The sequence below is a fragment of the Brachyhypopomus gauderio genome, unplaced genomic scaffold (genome assembly GCF_052324685.1).
Source record: "Brachyhypopomus gauderio isolate BG-103 unplaced genomic scaffold, BGAUD_0.2 sc57, whole genome shotgun sequence".
NCBI lineage: Eukaryota > Metazoa > Chordata > Actinopteri > Gymnotiformes > Hypopomidae > Brachyhypopomus > Brachyhypopomus gauderio.
This window is the reverse complement of record NW_027506880.1, coordinates 57900-79260: the sequence shown is the minus strand read 5'-3', so window position 1 is coordinate 79260 and position 21361 is coordinate 57900. Positions and strand designations below refer to the sequence as shown.

The following is a 21361-nucleotide window of genomic DNA, read 5'->3' as shown; positions in this document are numbered from 1 at the left end:
TCTTGTGTTGAAAGTTCCAGCAAAACTACATTCATTTGTTGATGGAAAAACACTTGTCAGAAGTGGGATTTGAACCCACGCCTCCTTTGGGAGACCAGAAAACCCAACTTTTGGAAGTTTTATCAACTTGAGTCTGGCGCCTTAGACCGCTCGGCCATTCTGACTGCTGGTACTTTTGCTAGTTAGAAATCAGACTTATTAATGATTAGGCAGTCAAAACTGAAGATTTCAAGAAAAGCAATAAACCTGAAATTACATTGTCCAAGTATGTTCAATTATGATGTCACAGGAGTTTCTTTCTTTCTCTCATTTACTCACTATGTAATGAGCTCTTGTGTTGAATGTTCCAGCAAAACTAGAATCATTTGTTGATTGAAAAACACTTGTCAGAAGTGGGATTTGAACTCACGCCTCCTTTGGGAGACCAGAAAACCCAACTTTTGGAAGTTTTATCAACTTGAGTCTGGCGCCTTAGACCGCTCGGCCATTCTGACTGGTCGTGTTTTTGCTTGTTAGAAATCAGACTTATAATGATTAGGCAGTCAAAACTGAAGATTTCAAGAAAAGCAATAAACCTGAAATTACATTGTCCAAGTATGTTCAATTATGATGTCACAGGAGTTTCTTTCTTTCTCTCATTTACTCATTATATAATGAGCTCTTGTGTTGAATGTTCCAGCAAAACTAGATTCATTTGTTGATGGAAAAACACTTGCCAGAAGTGGGATTTGAAACCACGCCTCTTTTGGGAAAACAGAAACCCCTACTTTTGGAAGTTTCATCAACTTGAGTCTGGCGCCTTAGACCGCTCGGCCATTCTGACTGGAGTTGAACCTTGTTCACTTATAATGTCACAAGAGTTTCTTTATTTCTCTCATTTACTCATTATATAATGAGCTATTGTGTTTGTAGTTCTATCAAAACTAGATTCATTTGTTGATTGAAAACACTTGTCAGAAGTGGGATTTGAACCCACGCCTCCTTTGGGAGACCAGAAATCCCAACTTTTGGAAGTTTTATCAACTTGAGTCTGGCGCCTTAGACCGCTCGGCCATTCTGAGTGGTGGTATTTTTGCTTGTTAGAAATCAGACTTATTAATGATTAGGCAGTCAAAACTGAAGATTTCAAGAAAAGCAATAAACCTGAAATTACATTGTTGAAGCTTGTTCAATTATGATGTCACAGGAGTTTCTTTCTTTCTCTCATTTACTCACTATATAATGAGCTCTTGTGTTGAAAGTTCCAGCAAAACTAGAATCATTTGTTGATTGAAAAACACTTGTCAGAAGTGGGATTTGAACTCACGCCTCCTTTGGGAGACCAGAAATCCCAACTTTTGGAAGTTTTATCAACTTGAGTCTGGCGCCTTAGACCGCTCGGCCATTCTGACTGGTGGTATTTTTGCTTGTTAGAAATCAGTCTTATTAATGATTAGGCAGTCAAAACTGAAGATTTCAAGAAAAGCAATAAACCTGAAATTACTTTGTTGAAGTATGTACAATTATGATGTCACAGGAGTTTCTTTCTTTCTCTCATTTACTCACTATATAATGAGCTCTTGTGTTGAAAGTTCCAGCAAAACTACATTCATTTGTTGATGGAAAAACACTTGTCAGAAGTGGGATTTGAACCCACGCCTCCTTTGGGAGACCAGAAAACCCAACTTTTGGAAGTTTTATCAACTTGAGTCTGGCGCCTTAGACGGCTCGGCCATTCTGACTGGTCGTGTTTTTGCTTGTTAGAAATCAGACTTATAATGATTAGGCAGTCAAAACTGAAGATTTCAAGAAAAGCAATAAACCTGAAATTACATTGTCCAAGTATGTTCAATTATGATGTCACAGGAGTTTCTTTCTTTCTCTCATTTACTCATTATATAATGAGCTCTTGTGTTGAATGTTCCAGCAAAACTAGATTCATTTGTTGATGGAAAAACACTTGCCAGAAGTGGGATTTGAAACCACGCCTCTTTTGGGAAAACAGAAACCCCTACTTTTGGAAGTTTCATCAACTTGAGTCTGGCGCCTTAGACCGCTCGGCCATTCTGACTGGAGTTGAAACTTGTTCACTTATAATGTCACAAGAGTTTCTTTATTTCTCTCATTTACTCATTATATAATGAGCTATTGTGTTTGTAGTTCTATCAAAACTAGATTCATTTGTTGATTGAAAACACTTGTCAGAAGTGGGATTTGAACCCACGCCTCCTTTGGGAGACCAGAAATCCCAACTTTTGGAAGTTTTATCAACTTGAGTCTGGCGCCTTAGACCGCTCGGCCATTCTGACTGGTGGTATTTTTGCTAGTTAGAAATCAGACTTATTAATGATTAGGCAGTCAAAACTGAAGATTTCAAGAAAAGCAATAAACCTGAAATTACATTGTCCAAGTATGTTCAATTATGATGTCACAGGAGTTTCTTTCTTTCTCTCATTTACTCACTATGTAATGAGCTCTTGTGTTGAATGTTCCAGCAAAACTAGAATCATTTGTTGATTGAAAAACACTTGTCAGAAGTGGGATTTGAACTCACGCCTCCTTTGGGAGACCAGAAAACCCAACTTTTGGAAGTTTTATCAACTTGAGTCTGGCGCCTTAGACCGCTCGGCCATTCTGACTGGTCGTGTTTTTGCTTGTTAGAAATCAGACTTATAATGATTAGGCAGTCAAAACTGAAGATTTCAAGAAAAGCAATAAACCTGAAATTACATTGTCCAAGTATGTTCAATTATGATGTCACAGGAGTTTCTTTCTTTCTCTCATTTACTCATTATATAATGAGCTCTTGTGTTGAATGTTCCAGCAAAACTAGATTCATTTGTTGATGGAAAAACACTTGCCAGAAGTGGGATTTGAAACCACGCCTCTTTTGGGAAAACAGAAACCCCTACTTTTGGAAGTTTCATCAACTTGAGTCTGGCGCCTTAGACCGCTCGGCCATTCTGACTGGAGTTGAACCTTGTTCACTTATAATGTCACAAGAGTTTCTTTATTTCTCTCATTTACTCATTATATAATGAGCTATTGTGTTTGTAGTTCTATCAAAACTAGATTCATTTGTTGATTGAAAACACTTGTCAGAAGTGGGATTTGAACCCACGCCTCCTTTGGGAGACCAGAAATCCCAACTTTTGGAAGTTTTATCAACTTGAGTCTGGCGCCTTAGACCGCTCGGCCATTCTGACTGGTGGTATTTTTGCTTGTTAGAAATCAGACTTATTAATGATTAGGCAGTCAAAACTGAAGATTTCAAGAAAAGCAATAAACCTGAAATTACATTGTCCAAGTATGTTCAATTATGATGTCACAGGAGTTTCTTTCTTTCTCTCATTTACTCATTATATAATGAGCTCTTGTGTTGAATGTTCCAGCAAAACTAGATTCATTTGTTGATGGAAAAACACTTGCCAGAAGTGGGATTTGAAACCACGCCTCTTTTGGGAAAACAGAAACCCCTACTTTTGGAAGTTTCATCAACTTGAGTCTGGCGCCTTAGACCGCTCGGCCATTCTGACTGGAGTTGAACCTTGTTCACTTATAATGTCACAAGAGTTTCTTTATTTCTCTCATTTACTCATTATATAATGAGCTATTGTGTTTGTAGTTCTATCAAAACTAGATTCATTTGTTGATTGAAAACACTTGTCAGAAGTGGGATTTGAACCCACGCCTCCTTTGGGAGACCAGAAATCCCAACTTTTGGAAGTTTTATCAACTTGAGTCTGGCGCCTTAGACCGCTCGGCCATTCTGACTGGTGGTATTTTTGCTTGTTAGAAATCAGACTTATTAATGATTAGGCAGTCAAAACTGAAGATTTCAAGATAAGCAATAAACCTGAAATTACATTGTTGAAGCTTGTTCAATTATGATGTCACAGGAGTTTCTTTCTTTCTCTCATTTACTCACTATATAATGAGCTCTTGTGTTGAAAGTTCCAGCAAAACTAGAATCATTTGTTGATTGAAAAACACTTGTCAGAAGTGGGATTTGAACTCACGCCTCCTTTGGGAGACCAGAAATCCCAACTTTTGGAAGTTTTATCAACTTGAGTCTGGCGCCTTAGACCGCTCGGCCATTCTGACTGGTGGTATTTTTGCTTGTTAGAAATCAGTCTTATTAATGATTAGGCAGTCAAAACTGAAGATTTCAAGAAAAGCAATAAACCTGAAATTACTTTGTTGAAGTATGTACAATTATGATGTCACAGGAGTTTCTTTCTTTCTCTCATTTACTCACTATATAATGAGCTCTTGTGTTGAAAGTTCCAGCAAAACTACATTCATTTGTTGATGGAAAAACACTTGTCAGAAGTGGGATTTGAACCCACGCCTCCTTTGGGAGACCAGAAAACCCAACTTTTGGAAGTTTTATCAACTTGAGTCTGGCGCCTTAGACGGCTCGGCCATTCTGACTGGTCGTGTTTTTGCTTGTTAGAAATCAGACTTATAATGATTAGGCAGTCAAAACTGAAGATTTCAAGAAAAGCAATAAACCTGAAATTACATTGTCCAAGTATGTTCAATTATGATGTCACAGGAGTTTCTTTCTTTCTCTCATTTACTCATTATATAATGAGCTCTTGTGTTGAATGTTCCAGCAAAACTAGATTCATTTGTTGATGGAAAAACACTTGCCAGAAGTGGGATTTGAAACCACGCCTCTTTTGGGAAAACAGAAACCCCTACTTTTGGAAGTTTCATCAACTTGAGTCTGGCGCCTTAGACCGCTCGGCCATTCTGACTGGAGTTGAAACTTGTTCACTTATAATGTCACAAGAGTTTCTTTATTTCTCTCATTTACTCATTATATAATGAGCTATTGTGTTTGTAGTTCTATCAAAACTAGATTCATTTGTTGATTGAAAACACTTGTCAGAAGTGGGATTTGAACCCACGCCTCCTTTGGGAGACCAGAAATCCCAACTTTTGGAAGTTTTATCAACTTGAGTCTGGCGCCTTAGACCGCTCGGCCATTCTGAATGGTGGTATTTTTGCTTGTTAGAAATCAGACTTATTAATGATTAGGCAGTCAAAACTGAAGATTTCAAGAAAAGCAATAAACCTGAAATTACATTGTTGAAGCTTGTTCAATTATGATGTCACAGGAGTTTCTTTCTTTCTCTCATTTACTCACTATATAATGAGCTCTTGTGTTGAAAGTTCCAGCAAAACTAGATTCATTTGTTGATTGAAAACACTTGTCAGAAGTGGGATTTGAACCCACGCCTCCTTTGGGAGACCAGAAATCCCAACTTTTGGAAGTTTTATCAACTTGAGTCTGGCGCCTTAGACCGCTCGGCCATTCTGACTGGTGGTATTTTTGCTTGTTAGAAATCAGACTTATTAATGATTAGGCAGTCAAAACTGAAGATTTCAAGAAAAGCAATAAACCTGAAATTACATTGTTGAAGCTTGTTCAATTATGATGTCACAGGAGTTTCTTTCTTTCTCTCATTTACTCACTATATAATGAGCTCTTGTGTTGAAAGTTCCAGCAAAACTACATTCATTTGTTGATGGAAAAACACTTGTCAGAAGTGGGATTACAACCCACGCCTCCTTTGGGAGACCAGAAAACCCAACTTTTGGAAGTTTTATCAACTTGAGTCTGGCGCCTTAGACCGCTCGGCCATTCTGACTGGTGGTATTTTTGCTTGTTAGAAATCAGTCTTATTAATGATTAGGCAGTCAAAACTGAAGATTTCAAGAAAAGCAATAAACCTGAAATTACATTGTCCAAGTATGTTCAATTATGATGTCACAGGAGTTTCTTTCTTTCTCTCATTTACTCATTATATAATGAGCTCTTGTGTTGAATGTTCCAGCAAAACTAGATTCATTTGTTGATGGAAAAACACTTGCCAGAAGTGGGATTTGAAACCACGCCTCTTTTGGGAAAACAGAAACCCCTACTTTTGGAAGTTTCATCAACTTGAGTCTGGCGCCTTAGACCGCTCGGCCATTCTGACTGGAGTTGAACCTTGTTCACTTATAATGTCACAAGAGTTTCTTTACTTCTCTCATTTACTCATTATATAATGAGCTATTGTGTTTGTAGTTCTATCAAAACTAGATTCATTTGTTGATTGAAAACACTTGTCAGAAGTGGGATTTGAACCCACGCCTCCTTTGGGAGACCAGAAATCCCAACTTTTGGAAGTTTTATCAACTTGAGTCTGGCGCCTTAGACCGCTCGGCCATTCTGACTAGTGGTATTTTTGCTTGTTAGAAATCAGACTTATTAATGATTAGGCAGTCAAAACTGAAGATTTCAAGAAAAGCAATAAACCTGAAATTACATTGTTGAAGCTTGTTCAATTATGATGTCACAGGAGTTTCTTTCTTTCTCTCATTTACTCACTATATAATGAGCTCTTGTGTTGAAAGTTCCAGCAAAACTAGATTCATTTGTTGATTGAAAACACTTGTCAGAAGTGGGATTTGAACCCACGCCTCCTTTGGGAGACCAGAAATCCCAACTTTTGGAAGTTTTATCAACTTGAGTCTGGCGCCTTAGACCGCTCGGCCATTCTGACTGGTGGTATTTTTGCTTGTTAGAAATCAGACTTATTAATGATTAGGCAGTCAAAACTGAAGATTTCAAGAAAAGCAATAAACCTGAAATTACATTGTTGAAGCTTGTTCAATTATGATGTCACAGGAGTTTCTTTCTTTCTCTCATTTACTCACTATATAATGAGCTCTTGTGTTGAAAGTTCCAGCAAAACTAGATTCATTTGTTGATTGAAAACACTTGTCAGAAGTGGGATTTGAACCCACGCCTCCTTTGGGAGACCAGAAATCCCAACTTTTGGAAGTTTTATCAACTTGAGTCTGGAGCCTTAGACCGCTCGGCCATTCTGACTGGTGGTATTTTTGCTTGTTAGAAATCAGACTTATTAATGATTAGGCAGTCAAAACTGAAGATTTCAAGAAAAGCAATAAACCTGAAATTACATTGTTGAAGCTTGTTCAATTATGATGTCACAGGAGTTTCTTTCTTTCTCTCATTTACTCACTATATAATGAGCTCTTGTGTTGAAAGTTCCAGCAAAACTACATTCATTTGTTGATGGAAAAACACTTGTCAGAAGTGGGATTACAACCCACGCCTCCTTTGGGAGACCAGAAAACCCAACTTTTGGAAGTTTTATCAACTTGAGTCTGGCGCCTTAGACCGCTCGGCCATTCTGACTGGTGGTATTTTTGCTTGTTAGAAATCAGTCTTATTAATGATTAGGCAGTCAAAACTGAAGATTTCAAGAAAAGCAATAAACCTGAAATTACATTGTCCAAGTAGGTTCAATTATGATGTCACAGGAGTTTCTTTCTTTCTCTCATTTACTCATTATATAATGAGCTCTTGTGTTGAATGTTCCAGCAAAACTAGATTCATTTGTTGATGGAAAAACACTTGCCAGAAGTGGGATTTGAAACCACGCCTCTTTTGGGAAAACAGAAACCCCTACTTTTGGAAGTTTCATCAACTTGAGTCTGGCGCCTTAGACCGCTCGGCCATTCTGACTGGAGCTGAACCTTGTTCACTTATAATGTCACAAGAGTTTCTTTATTTCTCTCATTTACTCATTATATAATGAGCTATTGTGTTTGTAGTTCTATCAAAACTAGATTCATTTGTTGATTGAAAACACTTGTCAGAAGTGGGATTTGAACCCACGCCTCCTTTGGGAGACCAGAAATCCCAACTTTTGGAAGTTTTATCAACTTGAGTCTGGCGCCTTAGACCGCTCGGCCATTCTGACTAGTGGTATTTTTGCTTGTTAGAAATCAGACTTATTAATGATTAGGCAGTCAAAACTGAAGATTTCAAGAAAAGCAATAAACCTGAAATTACATTGTTGAAGCTTGTTCAATTATGATGTCACAGGAGTTTCTTTCTTTCTCTCATTTACTCACTATATAATGAGCTCTTGTGTTGAAAGTTCCAGCAAAACTAGATTCATTTGTTGATTGAAAACACTTGTCAGAAGTGGGATTTGAACCCACGCCTCCTTTGGGAGACCAGAAATCCCAACTTTTGGAAGTTTTATCAACTTGAGTCTGGCGCCTTAGACCGCTCGGCCATTCTGACTGGTGGTATTTTTGCTTGTTAGAAATCAGACTTATTAATGATTAGGCAGTCAAAACTGAAGATTTCAAGAAAAGCAATAAACCTGAAATTACATTGTTGAAGCTTGTTCAATTATGATGTCACAGGAGTTTCTTTCTTTCTCTCATTTACTCACTATATAATGAGCTCTTGTGTTGAAAGTTCCAGCAAAACTAGATTCATTTGTTGATGGAAAAACACTTGCCAGAAGTGGGATTTGAAACCACGCCTCTTTTGGGAAAACAGAAACCCCTACTTTTGGAAGTTCATCAACTTGAGTCTGGCGCCTTAGACCGCTCGGCCATTCTGACTGGAGTTGAACCTTGTTCACTTATAATGTCACAAGAGTTTCTTTATTTCTCTCATTTACTCATTATATAATGAGCTATTGTGTTTGTAGTTCTATCAAAACTAGATTCATTTGTTGATTGAAAACACTTGTCAGAAGTGGGATTTGAACTCACGCCTCCTTTGGGAGACCAGAAAACCCAACTTTTGGAAGTTTTATCAACTTGAGTCTGGCGCCTTAGACCGCTCGGCCATTCTGACTGGTGGTATTTTTGCTTGTTAGAAATAAGTCTTATTAATGATTAGGCAGTCAAAACTGAAGATTTCAAGAAAAGCAATAAACCTGAAATTACTTTGTTGAAGTATGTTCAATTATGATGTCACAGGAGTTTCTTTCTTTCTCTCATTTACTCACTATATAATGAGCTCTTGTGTTGAAAGTTCCAGCAAAACTACATTCATTTGTTGATGGAAAAACACTTGTCAGAAGTGGGATTTGAACCCACGCCTCCTTTGGGAGACCAGAAAACCCAACTTTTGGAAGTTTTATCAACTTGAGTCTGGCGCCTTAGACCGCTCGGCCATTCTGACTGCTGGTACTTTTGCTAGTTAGAAATCAGACTTATTAATGATTAGGCAGTCAAAACTGAAGATTTCAAGAAAAGCAATAAACCTGAAATTACATTGTCCAAGTATGTTCAATTATGATGTCACAGGAGTTTCTTTCTTTCTCTCATTTACTCACTATGTAATGAGCTCTTGTGTTGAATGTTCCAGCAAAACTAGAATCATTTGTTGATTGAAAAACACTTGTCAGAAGTGGGATTTGAACCCACGCCTCCTTTGGGAGACCAGAAAACCCAACTTTTGGAAGTTTTATCAACTTGAGTCTGGCGCCTTAGACCGCTCGGCCATTCTGACTGGTCGTGTTTTTGCTTGTTAGAAATCACTTATAATGATTAGGCAGTCAAAACTGAAGATTTCAAGAAAAGCAATAAACCTGAAATTACATTGTCCAAGTATGTTCAATTATGATGTCACAGGAGTTTCTTTCTTTCTCTCATTTACTCATTATATAATGAGCTCTTGTGTTGAATGTTCCAGCAAAACTAGATTCATTTGTTGATGGAAAAACACTTGCCAGAAGTGGGATTTGAAACCACGCCTCTTTTGGGAAAACAGAAACCCCTACTTTTGGAAGTTTCATCAACTTGAGTCTGGCGCCTTAGACCGCTCGGCCATTCTGACTGGAGTTGAACCTTGTTCACTTATAATGTCACAAGAGTTTCTTTATTTCTCTCATTTACTCATTATATAATGAGCTATTGTGTTTGTAGTTCTATCAAAACTAGATTCATTTGTTGATTGAAAACACTTGTCAGAAGTGGGATTTGAACCCACGCCTCCTTTGGGAGACCAGAAATCCCAACTTTTGGAAGTTTTATCAACTTGAGTCTGGCGCCTTAGACCGCTCGGCCATTCTGACTGGTGGTATTTTTGCTTGTTAGAAATCAGACTTATTAATGATTAGGCAGTCAAAACTGAAGATTTCAAGAAAAGCAATAAACCTGAAATTACATTGTTGAAGCTTGTTCAATTATGATGTCACAGGAGTTTCTTTCTTTCTCTCATTTACTCACTATATAATGAGCTCTTGTGTTGAAAGTTCCAGCAAAACTAGATTCATTTGTTGATTGAAAACACTTGTCAGAAGTGGGATTTGAACCCATGCCTCCTTTGGGAGACCAGAAATCCCAACTTTTGGAAGTTTTATCAACTTGAGTCTGGCGCCTTAGACCGCTCGGCCATTCTGACTGGTGGTATTTTTGCTTGTTAGAAATCAGACTTATTAATGATTAGGCAGTCAAAACTGAAGATTTCAAGAAAAGCAATAAACCTGAAATTACATTGTTGAAGCTTGTTCAATTATGATGTCACAGGAGTTTCTTTCTTTCTCTCATTTACTCACTATATAATGAGCTCTTGTGTTGAAAGTTCCAGCAAAACTACATTCATTTGTTGATGGAAAAACACTTGTCAGAAGTGGGATTACAACCCACGCCTCCTTTGGGAGACCAGAAAACCCAACTTTTGGAAGTTTTATCAACTTGAGTCTGGCGCCTTAGACCGCTCGGCCATTCTGACTGGTGGTATTTTTGCTTGTTAGAAATCAGACTTATTAATGATTAGGCAGTCAAAACTGAAGATTTCAAGAAAAGCAATAAACCTGAAATTACATTGTTGAAGCTTGTTCAATTATGATGTCACAGGAGTTTCTTTCTTTCTCTCATTTACTCACTATATAATGAGCTCTTGTGTTGAAAGTTCCAGCAAAACTAGATTCATTTGTTGATTGAAAACACTTGTCAGAAGTGGGATTTGAACCCACGCCTCCTTTGGGAGACCAGAAATCCCAACTTTTGGAAGTTTTATCAACTTGAGTCTGGCGCCTTAGACCGCTCGGCCATTCTGACTGGTGGTATTTTTGCTTGTTAGAAATCAGACTTATTAATGATTAGGCAGTCAAAACTGAAGATTTCAAGAAAAGCAATAAACCTGAAATTACATTGTTGAAGCTTGTTCAATTATGATGTCACAGGAGTTTCTTTCTTTCTCTCATTTACTCACTATATAATGAGCTCTTGTGTTGAAAGTTCCAGCAAAACTACATTCATTTGTTGATGGAAAAACACTTGTCAGAAGTGGGATTACAACCCACGCCTCCTTTGGGAGACCAGAAAACCCAACTTTTGGAAGTTTTATCAACTTGAGTCTGGCGCCTTAGACCGCTCGGCCATTCTGACTGGTGGTATTTTTGCTTGTTAGAAATCAGTCTTATTAATGATTAGGCAGTCAAAACTGAAGATTTCAAGAAAAGCAATAAACCTGAAATTACATTGTCCAAGTATGTTCAATTATGATGTCACAGGAGTTTCTTTCTTTCTCTCATTTACTCATTATATAATGAGCTCTTGTGTTGAATGTTCCAGCAAAACTAGATTCATTTGTTGATGGAAAAACACTTGCCAGAAGTGGGATTTGAAACCACGCCTCTTTTGGGAAAACAGAAACCCCTACTTTTGGAAGTTTCATCAACTTGAGTCTGGCGCCTTAGACCGCTCGGCCATTCTGACTGGAGTTGAACCTTGTTCACTTATAATGTCACAAGAGTTTCTTTATTTCTCTCATTTACTCATTATATAATGAGCTATTGTGTTTGTAGTTCTATCAAAACTAGATTCATTTGTTGATTGAAAACACTTGTCAGAAGTGGGATTTGAACCCACGCCTCCTTTGGGAGACCAGAAATCCCAACTTTTGGAAGTTTTATCAACTTGAGTCTGGCGCCTTAGACCGCTCGGCCATTCTGACTAGTGGTATTTTTGCTTGTTAGAAATCAGACTTATTAATGATTAGGCAGTCAAAACTGAAGATTTCAAGAAAAGCAATAAACCTGAAATTACATTGTTGAAGCTTGTTCAATTATGATGTCACAGGAGTTTCTTTCTTTCTCTCATTTACTCACTATATAATGAGCTCTTGTGTTGAAAGTTCCAGCAAAACTAGATTCATTTGTTGATTGAAAACACTTGTCAGAAGTGGGATTTGAACCCACGCCTCCTTTGGGAGACCAGAAATCCCAACTTTTGGAAGTTTTATCAACTTGAGTCTGGCGCCTTAGACCGCTCGGCCATTCTGACTGGTGGTATTTTTGCTTGTTAGAAATCAGACTTATTAATGATTAGGCAGTCAAAACTGAAGATTTCAAGAAAAGCAATAAACCTGAAATTACATTGTTGAAGCTTGTTCAATTATGATGTCACAGGAGTTTCTTTCTTTCTCTCATTTACTCACTATATAATGAGCTCTTGTGTTGAAAGTTCCAGCAAAACTAGATTCATTTGTTGATGGAAAAACACTTGCCAGAAGTGGGATTTGAAACCACGCCTCTTTTGGGAAAACAGAAACCCCTACTTTTGGAAGTTCATCAACTTGAGTCTGGCGCCTTAGACCGCTCGGCCATTCTGACTGGAGTTGAACCTTGTTCACTTATAATGTCACAAGAGTTTCTTTATTTCTCTCATTTACTCATTATATAATGAGCTATTGTGTTTGTAGTTCTATCAAAACTAGATTCATTTGTTGATGGAAAAACACTTGTCAGAAGTGGGATTACAACCCACGCCTCCTTTGGGAGACCAGAAAACCCAACTTTTGGAAGTTTTATCAACTTGAGTCTGGCGCCTTAGACCGCTCGGCCATTCTGACTGGTGGTATTTTTGCTTGTTAGAAATCAGTCTTATTAATGATTAGGCAGTCAAAACTGAAGATTTCAAGAAAAGCAATAAACCTGAAATTACATTGTCCAAGTATGTTCAATTATGATGTCACAGGAGTTTCTTTCTTTCTCTCATTTACTCATTATATAATGAGCTCTTGTGTTGAATGTTCCAGCAAAACTAGATTCATTTGTTGATGGAAAAACACTTGCCAGAAGTGGGATTTGAAACCACGCCTCTTTTGGGAAAACAGAAACCCCTACTTTTGGAAGTTTCATCAACTTGAGTCTGGCGCCTTAGACCGCTCGGCCATTCTGACTGGAGTTGAACCTTGTTCACTTATAATGTCACAAGAGTTTCTTTATTTCTCTCATTTACTCATTATATAATGAGCTATTGTGTTTGTAGTTCTATCAAAACTAGATTCATTTGTTGATTGAAAACACTTGTCAGAAGTGGGATTTGAACCCACGCCTCCTTTGGGAGACCAGAAATCCCAACTTTTGGAAGTTTTATCAACTTGAGTCTGGCGCCTTAGACCGCTCGGCCATTCTGACTAGTGGTATTTTTGCTTGTTAGAAATCAGACTTATTAATGATTAGGCAGTCAAAACTGAAGATTTCAAGAAAAGCAATAAACCTGAAATTACATTGTTGAAGCTTGTTCAATTATGATGTCACAGGAGTTTCTTTCTTTCTCTCATTTACTCACTATATAATGAGCTCTTGTGTTGAAAGTTCCAGCAAAACTAGATTCATTTGTTGATTGAAAACACTTGTCAGAAGTGGGATTTGAACCCACGCCTCCTTTGGGAGACCAGAAATCCCAACTTTTGGAAGTTTTATCAACTTGAGTCTGGCGCCTTAGACCGCTCGGCCATTCTGACTGGTGGTATTTTTGCTTGTTAGAAATCAGACTTATTAATGATTAGGCAGTCAAAACTGAAGATTTCAAGAAAAGCAATAAACCTGAAATTACATTGTTGAAGCTTGTTCAATTATGATGTCACAGGAGTTTCTTTCTTTCTCTCATTTACTCACTATATAATGAGCTCTTGTGTTGAAAGTTCCAGCAAAACTAGATTCATTTGTTGATGGAAAAACACTTGCCAGAAGTGGGATTTGAAACCACGCCTCTTTTGGGAAAACAGAAACCCCTACTTTTGGAAGTTCATCAACTTGAGTCTGGCGCCTTAGACCGCTCGGCCATTCTGACTGGAGTTGAACCTTGTTCACTTATAATGTCACAAGAGTTTCTTTATTTCTCTCATTTACTCATTATATAATGAGCTATTGTGTTTGTAGTTCTATCAAAACTAGATTCATTTGTTGATTGAAAACACTTGTCAGAAGTGGGATTTGAACTCACGCCTCCTTTGGGAGACCAGAAAACCCAACTTTTGGAAGTTTTATCAACTTGAGTCTGGCGCCTTAGACCGCTCGGCCATTCTGACTGGTGGTATTTTTGCTTGTTAGAAATAAGTCTTATTAATGATTAGGCAGTCAAAACTGAAGATTTCAAGAAAAGCAATAAACCTGAAATTACTTTGTTGAAGTATGTTCAATTATGATGTCACAGGAGTTTCTTTCTTTCTCTCATTTACTCACTATATAATGAGCTCTTGTGTTGAAAGTTCCAGCAAAACTACATTCATTTGTTGATGGAAAAACACTTGTCAGAAGTGGGATTTGAACCCACGCCTCCTTTGGGAGACCAGAAAACACAACTTTTGGAAGTTTTATCAACTTGAGTCTGGCGCCTTAGACCGCTCGGCCATTCTGACTGCTGGTACTTTTGCTAGTTAGAAATCAGACTTATTAATGATTAGGCAGTCAAAACTGAAGATTTCAAGAAAAGCAATAAACCTGAAATTACATTGTCCAAGTATGTTCAATTATGATGTCACAGGAGTTTCTTTCTTTCTCTCATGTACTCACTATGTAATGAGCTCTTGTGTTGAATGTTCCAGCAAAACTAGAATCATTTTTTGATTGAAAAACACTTGTCAGAAGTGGGATTTGAACTCACTCCTCCTTTGGGAGACCAGAAAACCCAACTTTTGGAAGTTTTATCAACTTGAGTCTGGCGCCTTAGACCGCTCGGCCATTCTGACTGGTCGTGTTTTTGCTTGTTAGAAATCAGACTTATAATGATTAGGCAGTCAAAACTGAAGATTTCAAGAAAAGCAATAAACCTGAAATTACATTGTCCAAGTATGTTCAATTATGATGTCACAGGAGTTTCTTTCTTTCTCTCATTTACTCATTATATAATGAGCTCTTGTGTTGAATGTTCCAGCAAAACTAGATTCATTTGTTGATGGAAAAACACTTGCCAGAAGTGGGATTTGAAACCACGCCTCTTTTGGGAAAACAGAAACCCCTACTTTTGGAAGTTTCATCAACTTGAGTCTGGCGCCTTAGACCGCTCGGCCATTCTGACTGGAGTTGAACCTTGTTCACTTATAATGTCACAAGAGTTTCTTTATTTCTCTCATTTACTCATTATATAATGAGCTATTGTGTTTGTAGTTCTATCAAAACTAGATTCATTTGTTGATTGAAAACACTTGTCAGAAGTGGGATTTGAACCCACGCCTCCTTTGGGAGACCAGAAATCCCAACTTTTGGAAGTTTTATCAACTTGAGTCTGGCGCCTTAGACCGCTCGGCCATTCTGACTGGTGGTATTTTTGCTTGTTAGAAATCAGACTTATTAATGATTAGGCAGTCAAAACTGAAGATTTCAAGAAAAGCAATAAACCTGAAATTACATTGTTGAAGCTTGTTCAATTATGATGTCACAGGAGTTTCTTTCTTTCTCTCATTTACTCACTATATAATGAGCTCTTGTGTTGAAAGTTCCAGCAAAACTAGAATCATTTGTTGATTGAAAAACACTTGTCAGAAGTGGGATTTGAACTCACGCCTCCTTTGGGAGACCAGAAATCCCAACTTTTGGAAGTTTTATCAACTTGAGTCTGGCGCCTTAGACCGCTCGGCCATTCTGACTGGTGGTATTTTTGCTTGTTAGAAATCAGTCTTATTAATGATTAGGCAGTCAAAACTGAAGATTTCAAGAAAAGCAATAAACCTGAAATTACTTTGTTGAAGTATGTACAATTATGATGTCACAGGAGTTTCTTTCTTTCTCTCATTTACTCACTATATAATGAGCTCTTGTGTTGAAAGTTCCAGCAAAACTACATTCATTTGTTGATGGAAAAACACTTGTCAGAAGTGGGATTTGAACCCACGCCTCCTTTGGGAGACCAGAAAACCCAACTTTTGGAAGTTTTATCAACTTGAGTCTGGCGCCTTAGACGGCTCGGCCATTCTGACTGGTCGTGTTTTTGCTTGTTAGAAATCAGACTTATAATGATTAGGCAGTCAAAACTGAAGATTTCAAGAAAAGCAATAAACCTGAAATTACATTGTCCAAGTATGTTCAATTATGATGTCACAGGAGTTTCTTTCTTTCTCTCATTTACTCATTATATAATGAGCTCTTGTGTTGAATGTTCCAGCAAAACTAGATTCATTTGTTGATGGAAAAACACTTGCCAGAAGTGGGATTTGAAACCACGCCTCTTTTGGGAAAACAGAAACCCCTACTTTTGGAAGTTTCATCAACTTGAGTCTGGCGCCTTAGACCGCTCGGCCATTCTGACTGGAGTTGAAACTTGTTCACTTATAATGTCACAAGAGTTTCTTTATTTCTCTCATTTACTCATTATATAATGAGCTATTGTGTTTGTAGTTCTATCAAAACTAGATTCATTTGTTGATTGAAAACACTTGTCAGAAGTGGGATTTGAACCCACGCCTCCTTTGGGAGACCAGAAATCCCAACTTTTGGAAGTTTTATCAACTTGAGTCTGGCGCCTTAGACCGCTCGGCCATTCTGAATGGTGGTATTTTTGCTTGTTAGAAATCAGACTTATTAATGATTAGGCAGTCAAAACTGAAGATTTCAAGAAAAGCAATAAACCTGAAATTACATTGTTGAAGCTTGTTCAATTATGATGTCACAGGAGTTTCTTTCTTTCTCTCATTTACTCACTATATAATGAGCTCTTGTGTTGAAAGTTCCAGCAAAACTAGATTCATTTGTTGATTGAAAACACTTGTCAGAAGTGGGATTTGAACCCACGCCTCCTTTGGGAGACCAGAAATCCCAACTTTTGGAAGTTTTATCAACTTGAGTCTGGCGCCTTAGACCGCTCGGCCATTCTGACTGGTGGTATTTTTGCTTGTTAGAAATCAGACTTATTAATGATTAGGCAGTCAAAACTGAAGATTTCAAGAAAAGCAATAAACCTGAAATTACATTGTTGAAGCTTGTTCAATTATGATGTCACAGGAGTTTCTTTCTTTCTCTCATTTACTCACTATATAATGAGCTCTTGTGTTGAAAGTTCCAGCAAAACTACATTCATTTGTTGATGGAAAAACACTTGTCAGAAGTGGGATTACAACCCACGCCTCCTTTGGGAGACCAGAAAACCCAACTTTTGGAAGTTTTATCAACTTGAGTCTGGCGCCTTAGACCGCTCGGCCATTCTGACTGGTGGTATTTTTGCTTGTTAGAAATCAGTCTTATTAATGATTAGGCAGTCAAAACTGAAGATTTCAAGAAAAGCAATAAACCTGAAATTACATTGTCCAAGTATGTTCAATTATGATGTCACAGGAGTTTCTTTCTTTCTCTCATTTACTCATTATATAATGAGCTCTTGTGTTGAATGTTCCAGCAAAACTAGATTCATTTGTTGATGGAAAAACACTTGCCAGAAGTGGGATTTGAAACCACGCCTCTTTTGGGAAAACAGAAACCCCTACTTTTGGAAGTTTCATCAACTTGAGTCTGGCGCCTTAGACCGCTCGGCCATTCTGACTGGAGTTGAACCTTGTTCACTTATAATGTCACAAGAGTTTCTTTACTTCTCTCATTTACTCATTATATAATGAGCTATTGTGTTTGTAGTTCTATCAAAACTAGATTCATTTGTTGATTGAAAACACTTGTCAGAAGTGGGATTTGAACCCACGCCTCCTTTGGGAGACCCGAAATCCCAACTTTTGGAAGTTTTATCAACTTGAGTCTGGCGCCTTAGACCGCTCAGCCATTCTGACTGGTGGTATTTTTGCTTGTTAGAAATCAGACTTATTAATGATTAGGCAGTCAAAACTGAAGATTTCAAGAAAAGCAATAAACCTGAAATTACATTGTTGAAGCTTGTTCAATTATGATGTCACAGGAGTTTCTTTCTTTCTCTCATTTACTCACTATATAATGAGCTCTTGTGTTGAAAGTTCCAGCAAAACTAGATTCATTTGTTGATGGAAAAACACTTGCCAGAAGTGGGATTTGAAACCACGCCTCTTTTGGGAAAACAGAAACCCCTACTTTTGGAAGTTCATCAACTTGAGTCTGGCGCCTTAGACCGCTCGGCCATTCTGACTGGAGTTGAACCTTGTTCACTTATAATGTCACAAGAGTTTCTTTATTTCTCTCATTTACTCATTATATAATGAGCTATTGTGTTTGTAGTTCTATCAAAACTAGATTCATTTGTTGATTGAAAAAACTTGTCAGAAGTGGGATTTGAACTCACGCCTCCTTTGGGAGACCAGAAAACCCAACTTTTGGAAGTTTTATCAACTTGAGTCTGGCGCCTTAGACCGCTCGGCCATTCTGACTGGTGGTATTTTTGCTTGTTAGAAATAAGTCTTATTAATGATTAGGCAGTCAAAACTGAAGATTTCAAGAAAAGCAATAAACCTGAAATTACTTTGTTGAAGTATGTTCAATTATGATGTCACAGGAGTTTCTTTCTTTCTCTCATTTACTCACTATATAATGAGCTCTTGTGTTGAAAGTTCCAGCAAAACTACATTCATTTGTTGATGGAAAAACACTTGTCAGAAGTGGGATTTGAACCCACGCCTCCTTTGGGAGACCAGAAAACCCAACTTTTGGAAGTTTTATCAACTTGAGTCTGGCGCCTTAGACCGCTCGGCCATTCTGACTGCTGGTACTTTTGCTAGTTAGAAATCAGACTTATTAATGATTAGGCAGTCAAAACTGAAGATTTCAAGAAAAGCAATAAACCTGAAATTACATTGTCCAAGTATGTTCAATTATGATGTCACAGGAGTTTCTTTCTTTCTCTCATTTACTCACTATGTAATGAGCTCTTGTGTTGAATGTTCCAGCAAAACTAGAATCATTTGTTGATTGAAAAACACTTGTCAGAAGTGGGATTTGAACTCACGCCTCCTTTGGGAGACCAGAAATCCCAACTTTTGGAAGTTTTATCAACTTGAGTCTGGTGCCTTAGACCGCTCGGCCATTCTGACTGGTCGTGTTTTTGCTTGTTAGAAATCAGACTTATAATGATTAGGCAGTCAAAACTGAAGATTTCAAGAAAAGCAATAAACCTGAAATTACTTTGTTGAAGTATGTACAATTATGATGTCACAGGAGTTTCTTTCTTTCTCTCATTTACTCACTATATAATGAGCTCTTGTGTTGAAAGTTCCAGCAAAACTACATTCATTTGTTGATGGAAAAACACTTGTCAGAAGTGGGATTTGAACCCACGCCTCCTTTGGGAGACCAGAAAACCCAACTTTTGGAAGTTTTATCAACTTGAGTCTGGCGCCTTAGACGGCTCGGCCATTCTGACTGGTCGTGTTTTTGCTTGTTAGAAATCAGACTTATAATGATTAGGCAGTCAAAACTGAAGATTTCAAGAAAAGCAATAAACCTGAAATTACATTGTCCAAGTATGTTCAATTATGATGTCACAGGAGTTTCTTTCTTTCTCTCATTTACTCATTATATAATGAGCTCTTGTGTTGAATGTTCCAGCAAAACTAGATTCATTTGTTGATGGAAAAACACTTGCCAGAAGTGGGATTTGAAACCACGCCTCTTTTGGGAAAACAGAAACCCCTACTTTTGGAAGTTTCATCAACTTGAGTCTGGCGCCTTAGACCGCTCGGCCATTCTGACTGGAGTTGAAACTTGTTCACTTATAATGTCACAAGAGTTTCTTTATTTCTCTCATTTACTCATTATATAATGAGCTATTGTGTTTGTAGTTCTATCAAAACTAGATTCATTTGTTGATTGAAAACACTTGTCAGAAGTGGGATTTGAACCCACGCCTCCTTTGGGAGACCAGAAATCCCAACTTTTGGAAGTTTTATCAACTTGAGTCTGGCGCCTTAGACCGCTCGGCCATTCTGAATGGTGGTATTTTTGCTTGTTAGAAATCAGACTTATTAATGATTAGGCAGTCAAAACTGAAGATTTCAAGAAAAGCAATAAACCTGAAATTACATTGTTGAAGCTTGTTCAATTATGATGTCACAGGAGTTTCTTTCTTTCTCTCATTTACTCACTATATAATGAGCTCTTGTGTTGAAAGTTCCAGCAAAACTAGATTCATTTGTTGATTGAAAACACTTGTCAGAAGTGGGATTTGAACCCACGCCTCCTTTGGGAGACCAGAAATCCCAACTTTTGGAAGTTTTATCAACTTGAGTCTGGCGCCTTAGACCGCTCAGCCATTCTGACTGGTGGTATTTTTGCTTGTTAGAAATCAGACTTATTAATGATTAGGCAGTCAAAACTGAAGATTTCAAGAAAAGCAATAAACCTGAAATTACATTGTTGAAGCTTGTTCAATTATGATGTCACAGGAGTTTCTTTCTTTCTCTCATTTACTCACTATATAATGAGCTCTTGTGTTGAAAGTTCCAGCAAAACTACATTCATTTGTTGATGGAAAAACACTTGTCAGAAGTGGGATTACAACCCACGCCTCCTTTGGGAGACCAGAAAACCCAACTTTTGGAAGTTTTATCAACTTGAGTCTGGCGCCTTAGACCGCTCGGCCATTCTGACTGGTGGTATTTTTGCTTGTTAGAAATCAGTCTTATTAATGATTAGGCAGTCAAAACTGAAGATTTCAAGAAAAGCAATAAACCTGAAATTACATTGTCCAAGTATGTTCAATTATGATGTCACAGGAGTTTCTTTCTTTCTCTCATTTACTCATTATATAATGAGCTCTTGTGTTGAATGTTCCAGCAAAACTAGATTCATTTGTTGATGGAAAAACACTTGCCAGAAGTGGGATTTGAAACCACGCCTCTTTTGGGAAAACAGAAACCCCTACTTTTGGAAGTTTCATCAACTTGAGTCTGGCGCCTTAGACCGCTCGGCCATTCTGACTGGAGTTGAACCTTGTTCACTTATAATGTCACAAGAGTTTCTTTACTTCTCTCATTTACTCATTATATAATGAGCTATTGTGTTTGTAGTTCTATCAAAACTAGATTCATTTGTTGATTGAAAACACTTGTCAGAAGTGGGATTTGAACCCACGCCTCCTTTGGGAGACCCGAAATCCCAACTTTTGGAAGTTTTATCAACTTGAGTCTGGCGCCTTAGACCGCTCGGCCATTCTGACTGGTGGTATTTTTGCTTGTTAGAAATCAGACTTATTAATGATTAGGCAGTCAAAACTGAAGATTTCAAGAAAAGCAATAAACCTGAAATTACATTGTTGAAGCTTGTTCAATTATGATGTCACAGGAGTTTCTTTCTTTCTCTCATTTACTCACTATATAATGAGCTCTTGTGTTGAAAGTTCCAGCAAAACTAGATTC

General features: G+C 37.8%; 24 non-coding genes across 24 annotated transcripts; all 24 read right to left on the bottom strand.

Annotated features, from left to right (window-relative positions):
• Nucleotides 1–54: 54 nt before the first annotated feature.
• On the bottom strand, nucleotides 55–164 carry trnal-caa (transfer RNA leucine (anticodon CAA)). Its single transcript has 2 exons — nucleotides 127–164; nucleotides 55–100 (listed from the first exon to the last, which is right to left on the bottom strand). It is a non-coding gene; the product is annotated as a tRNA-Leu (tRNA).
• A 2014-nt stretch (nucleotides 165–2178) lies between these two features.
• trnal-caa (transfer RNA leucine (anticodon CAA)) lies at nucleotides 2179–2288 on the bottom strand. The gene is made up of 2 exons: nucleotides 2251–2288; nucleotides 2179–2224 (listed from the first exon to the last, which is right to left on the bottom strand). It is a non-coding gene; the product is annotated as a tRNA-Leu (tRNA).
• A 787-nt stretch (nucleotides 2289–3075) lies between these two features.
• Nucleotides 3076–3185, bottom strand: trnal-caa (transfer RNA leucine (anticodon CAA)). Its single transcript has 2 exons — nucleotides 3148–3185; nucleotides 3076–3121 (listed from the first exon to the last, which is right to left on the bottom strand). It is a non-coding gene; the product is annotated as a tRNA-Leu (tRNA).
• Nucleotides 3186–3643: 458 nt separating this feature from the next.
• trnal-caa (transfer RNA leucine (anticodon CAA)) lies at nucleotides 3644–3753 on the bottom strand. Its single transcript has 2 exons — nucleotides 3716–3753; nucleotides 3644–3689 (listed from the first exon to the last, which is right to left on the bottom strand). It is a non-coding gene; the product is annotated as a tRNA-Leu (tRNA).
• A 1446-nt stretch (nucleotides 3754–5199) lies between these two features.
• On the bottom strand, nucleotides 5200–5309 carry trnal-caa (transfer RNA leucine (anticodon CAA)). The gene is made up of 2 exons: nucleotides 5272–5309; nucleotides 5200–5245 (listed from the first exon to the last, which is right to left on the bottom strand). It is a non-coding gene; the product is annotated as a tRNA-Leu (tRNA).
• Nucleotides 5310–6097: 788 nt separating this feature from the next.
• trnal-caa (transfer RNA leucine (anticodon CAA)) lies at nucleotides 6098–6207 on the bottom strand. The gene is made up of 2 exons: nucleotides 6170–6207; nucleotides 6098–6143 (listed from the first exon to the last, which is right to left on the bottom strand). It is a non-coding gene; the product is annotated as a tRNA-Leu (tRNA).
• Nucleotides 6208–6426: 219 nt separating this feature from the next.
• On the bottom strand, nucleotides 6427–6536 carry trnal-caa (transfer RNA leucine (anticodon CAA)). The gene is made up of 2 exons: nucleotides 6499–6536; nucleotides 6427–6472 (listed from the first exon to the last, which is right to left on the bottom strand). It is a non-coding gene; the product is annotated as a tRNA-Leu (tRNA).
• A 219-nt stretch (nucleotides 6537–6755) lies between these two features.
• On the bottom strand, nucleotides 6756–6865 carry trnal-caa (transfer RNA leucine (anticodon CAA)). Its single transcript has 2 exons — nucleotides 6828–6865; nucleotides 6756–6801 (listed from the first exon to the last, which is right to left on the bottom strand). It is a non-coding gene; the product is annotated as a tRNA-Leu (tRNA).
• A 788-nt stretch (nucleotides 6866–7653) lies between these two features.
• Nucleotides 7654–7763, bottom strand: trnal-caa (transfer RNA leucine (anticodon CAA)). The gene is made up of 2 exons: nucleotides 7726–7763; nucleotides 7654–7699 (listed from the first exon to the last, which is right to left on the bottom strand). It is a non-coding gene; the product is annotated as a tRNA-Leu (tRNA).
• Nucleotides 7764–7982: 219 nt separating this feature from the next.
• trnal-caa (transfer RNA leucine (anticodon CAA)) lies at nucleotides 7983–8092 on the bottom strand. The gene is made up of 2 exons: nucleotides 8055–8092; nucleotides 7983–8028 (listed from the first exon to the last, which is right to left on the bottom strand). It is a non-coding gene; the product is annotated as a tRNA-Leu (tRNA).
• A 787-nt stretch (nucleotides 8093–8879) lies between these two features.
• Nucleotides 8880–8989, bottom strand: trnal-caa (transfer RNA leucine (anticodon CAA)). Its single transcript has 2 exons — nucleotides 8952–8989; nucleotides 8880–8925 (listed from the first exon to the last, which is right to left on the bottom strand). It is a non-coding gene; the product is annotated as a tRNA-Leu (tRNA).
• A 220-nt stretch (nucleotides 8990–9209) lies between these two features.
• trnal-caa (transfer RNA leucine (anticodon CAA)) lies at nucleotides 9210–9319 on the bottom strand. The gene is made up of 2 exons: nucleotides 9282–9319; nucleotides 9210–9255 (listed from the first exon to the last, which is right to left on the bottom strand). It is a non-coding gene; the product is annotated as a tRNA-Leu (tRNA).
• A 455-nt stretch (nucleotides 9320–9774) lies between these two features.
• trnal-caa (transfer RNA leucine (anticodon CAA)) lies at nucleotides 9775–9884 on the bottom strand. The gene is made up of 2 exons: nucleotides 9847–9884; nucleotides 9775–9820 (listed from the first exon to the last, which is right to left on the bottom strand). It is a non-coding gene; the product is annotated as a tRNA-Leu (tRNA).
• A 219-nt stretch (nucleotides 9885–10103) lies between these two features.
• On the bottom strand, nucleotides 10104–10213 carry trnal-caa (transfer RNA leucine (anticodon CAA)). Its single transcript has 2 exons — nucleotides 10176–10213; nucleotides 10104–10149 (listed from the first exon to the last, which is right to left on the bottom strand). It is a non-coding gene; the product is annotated as a tRNA-Leu (tRNA).
• A 549-nt stretch (nucleotides 10214–10762) lies between these two features.
• On the bottom strand, nucleotides 10763–10872 carry trnal-caa (transfer RNA leucine (anticodon CAA)). Its single transcript has 2 exons — nucleotides 10835–10872; nucleotides 10763–10808 (listed from the first exon to the last, which is right to left on the bottom strand). It is a non-coding gene; the product is annotated as a tRNA-Leu (tRNA).
• A 788-nt stretch (nucleotides 10873–11660) lies between these two features.
• On the bottom strand, nucleotides 11661–11770 carry trnal-caa (transfer RNA leucine (anticodon CAA)). The gene is made up of 2 exons: nucleotides 11733–11770; nucleotides 11661–11706 (listed from the first exon to the last, which is right to left on the bottom strand). It is a non-coding gene; the product is annotated as a tRNA-Leu (tRNA).
• Nucleotides 11771–11989: 219 nt separating this feature from the next.
• trnal-caa (transfer RNA leucine (anticodon CAA)) lies at nucleotides 11990–12099 on the bottom strand. Its single transcript has 2 exons — nucleotides 12062–12099; nucleotides 11990–12035 (listed from the first exon to the last, which is right to left on the bottom strand). It is a non-coding gene; the product is annotated as a tRNA-Leu (tRNA).
• A 1026-nt stretch (nucleotides 12100–13125) lies between these two features.
• On the bottom strand, nucleotides 13126–13235 carry trnal-caa (transfer RNA leucine (anticodon CAA)). The gene is made up of 2 exons: nucleotides 13198–13235; nucleotides 13126–13171 (listed from the first exon to the last, which is right to left on the bottom strand). It is a non-coding gene; the product is annotated as a tRNA-Leu (tRNA).
• Nucleotides 13236–13454: 219 nt separating this feature from the next.
• On the bottom strand, nucleotides 13455–13564 carry trnal-caa (transfer RNA leucine (anticodon CAA)). The gene is made up of 2 exons: nucleotides 13527–13564; nucleotides 13455–13500 (listed from the first exon to the last, which is right to left on the bottom strand). It is a non-coding gene; the product is annotated as a tRNA-Leu (tRNA).
• Nucleotides 13565–14351: 787 nt separating this feature from the next.
• On the bottom strand, nucleotides 14352–14461 carry trnal-caa (transfer RNA leucine (anticodon CAA)). Its single transcript has 2 exons — nucleotides 14424–14461; nucleotides 14352–14397 (listed from the first exon to the last, which is right to left on the bottom strand). It is a non-coding gene; the product is annotated as a tRNA-Leu (tRNA).
• Nucleotides 14462–15248: 787 nt separating this feature from the next.
• trnal-caa (transfer RNA leucine (anticodon CAA)) lies at nucleotides 15249–15358 on the bottom strand. Its single transcript has 2 exons — nucleotides 15321–15358; nucleotides 15249–15294 (listed from the first exon to the last, which is right to left on the bottom strand). It is a non-coding gene; the product is annotated as a tRNA-Leu (tRNA).
• A 1446-nt stretch (nucleotides 15359–16804) lies between these two features.
• On the bottom strand, nucleotides 16805–16914 carry trnal-caa (transfer RNA leucine (anticodon CAA)). Its single transcript has 2 exons — nucleotides 16877–16914; nucleotides 16805–16850 (listed from the first exon to the last, which is right to left on the bottom strand). It is a non-coding gene; the product is annotated as a tRNA-Leu (tRNA).
• Nucleotides 16915–18599: 1685 nt separating this feature from the next.
• trnal-caa (transfer RNA leucine (anticodon CAA)) lies at nucleotides 18600–18709 on the bottom strand. The gene is made up of 2 exons: nucleotides 18672–18709; nucleotides 18600–18645 (listed from the first exon to the last, which is right to left on the bottom strand). It is a non-coding gene; the product is annotated as a tRNA-Leu (tRNA).
• Nucleotides 18710–20154: 1445 nt separating this feature from the next.
• Nucleotides 20155–20264, bottom strand: trnal-caa (transfer RNA leucine (anticodon CAA)). Its single transcript has 2 exons — nucleotides 20227–20264; nucleotides 20155–20200 (listed from the first exon to the last, which is right to left on the bottom strand). It is a non-coding gene; the product is annotated as a tRNA-Leu (tRNA).
• Between the last annotated feature and the right edge of the window lie 1097 nt (nucleotides 20265–21361).